Source organism: Aptenodytes forsteri, unplaced genomic scaffold, assembly GCF_000699145.1.
Source record: "Aptenodytes forsteri isolate BGI_AS27 unplaced genomic scaffold, ASM69914v1 Scaffold87, whole genome shotgun sequence".
NCBI classification, from domain to species: domain Eukaryota; kingdom Metazoa; phylum Chordata; class Aves; order Sphenisciformes; family Spheniscidae; genus Aptenodytes; species Aptenodytes forsteri.
This window is the reverse complement of record NW_008796041.1, coordinates 1,162,045-1,164,531: the sequence shown is the minus strand read 5'-3', so window position 1 is coordinate 1,164,531 and position 2,487 is coordinate 1,162,045.

Genomic DNA, 2,487 nt, shown 5'->3' with positions numbered 1-2,487 from the left:
AGCTACCACCACCATCCTACCTGGGGGATAAAAAGAGTAGCTCATGCAAGTGGGAGTTAATATTTTTTCTAGAGTGATTGCCATTCTATCTTTTGTGAAACATGGTATTTGGACAAATGCTCAACACCACCTGTATATAAAAAAAAAAAATCCATCTTCAAAACAGTAGCATTGTTTCAAGGGTTCCTCCTAGGTACAGACTGGGGTGGTAGTGCCACCCTCCAGCCTCCTACTCGGGGCAGCCTGCACGAAGAACTAGAAGTTGAAGCCACTGAATGCAGTCCTTACCCTCGGGAGTCTGAGTAAAAAGCAGCCATTCTTCCTGAACATCTGTTCTCCTGAGGGTTTTGTCATCATTGTTAAGTCAAAGTTTGTTAGTTTGGACTCTAAACTATTCCCTACTTGAAGTGGGACAAGTGATTTAGCCACCACCTCAGCTATGTAGCATTTCATTAGGAAACCTTCACCTCTACACTCTACTTAGCAGCAGTAACTCTAGTAATGCATACTAGAGTCAGCACCAATTCTTGGTTGGAAGTATCTTAGCAGTCTTGATGTGCAAGTATCGAAACGAAAGACAGAAAGGCAGCAAACACCTGCACACGCTCAGAAGGGATGGGTAGGAATATTCTCTAAAGGGGAACTTTCTTGTTGCACAGGACAAAGACTTCTACCCTCAGCAGGATCACACTCACTTATGGTAACACCCATAGAAGGCAACCATGGAAACACAAAGATAAGTTACTATTCTTTCACATATACAATATTCGTCTTGGAAAAGTCATTTTAATATTGCAAAACATCAGGAGAGGGGGGCTTTTGCCTACTTCAAACGCTGTTCATCCTGAACTTCATTCCTGCAAGGACCCTGGTCACAGTTACTGAAGCCCAGCAGTGAGAGTACACATCTCTTGACAGAAGAATTACATAGTCCTCCTTGTTGTTGTTTTGTTTTTGGTTTTTTTTTTTTTCCTTTTTTCCTCCTTCACTCATGGTGTGACAGGATTGAGCGCTGGCTCACACACATATCCACAGTTGCAAGAAGAAAAAAGTTATTAAATTGGTATTAGCCATTAAAAAAGTCACTTCCCTCCTCCAAGAAAGATGCATGCTACCAGGTGACAAAGAACAAAATTCCACCTCCCATCAGCCATTGTTTCATTGGTTTTATCCCAGTTTAATAGATGATTTATCAGATTTGTGCAAGACAGTTACCTCTAACACAAGGGGGGGAGGAAATCACAGCAACATATACACACAAAACAAGATACACAAAATAGAGCTAAATTTATATACAGGTTATTAGCAGCTAGACTCTTAACTTCATTTAGTACATGGCTTTACTTACTACAGTTTTAGGCACAAAGAAGAATTTACCAGTAGGATATTTGCTATAATGAAGGGCTACAATGAATACCTCGTCCCGAGTCCTCACTGAGCAGAAATTGGTTTATCTAATGAAGATCTAACTCTCGCTTCCCACCAGTTGAGGACACAGCCCTGCACAGAGTGAAAGAACATGATCCAGCTAATTCAGCAACTTTATACTTTAGATATTAAATATCTAATTTATTTTTTTTTAAATAGGGTTATGTTACAGAGTTATTGAATAGGACTGAATTTCAATGAAACAATTAGTGTCAGGGTTTTTTTTTTTTCCCCATTTGCTTAGCATGGGCTCTCAGCTGTAAACAACTCAAATAAGAGCTGGCAAGAAATGATTAGATGCGAAGATTGCTTTGTACGCACTTCACATTTATAATGAATTTGCTTTAAAAGGATTTAAAAGCACAAAGGTCATGAAACATTTAAGTTTACTTAGCAGGTTATGTTAATAAATTACAATGCATCATCCACATGTAGGACTCCACTCCAGGCTGCGCTGAAGCAGGTGCTTGGCTGTGCTTTATGTGCTTCCTCGTCTTTCTGATTTAGGACTACAGACTCAGAGCCCAGCAAAATAAGTATGTGCTTTACTTGCAGCATACAAGCAGCCTTTTTTGTTTCAGCAGCACTTCGCACATTTGATTATGCATGTGTAAGTGCTTTGCCAGACTGAGGAATGGCCACATATTTTAATTACTGATTGCTTATGTATAGTATGCCTGTCACAATGAGGAACATGATCACTTACCCAGTGAAAAGGCTGAAAAGAATAACTACATAACAGAACCAGCCAGATACCATAACAACACAATTAAAGATTTAAGCAGCGAGCAGATAATTTAAAAAAAAAAACAAACACCAACCAAAAAAACCCAGAAAAACAAAAAACCACAACTTTAACTTATGAGGCAGATAATGATGCATGCAAAGACTTTTCCTTCATGACAGCTTCATTTACAAGTACAGCTCAGCAAGTTTGAAATACTTTATCACAAGAACTACAAACTTGTTTATCACAGTTATGTCAGAGCTCCTCTGAAGGGTGTGTCAGTTTCTATTATAGCCGCTCCCCTCCTCTTCTTTCAGTTGCAAAAAAAAAAA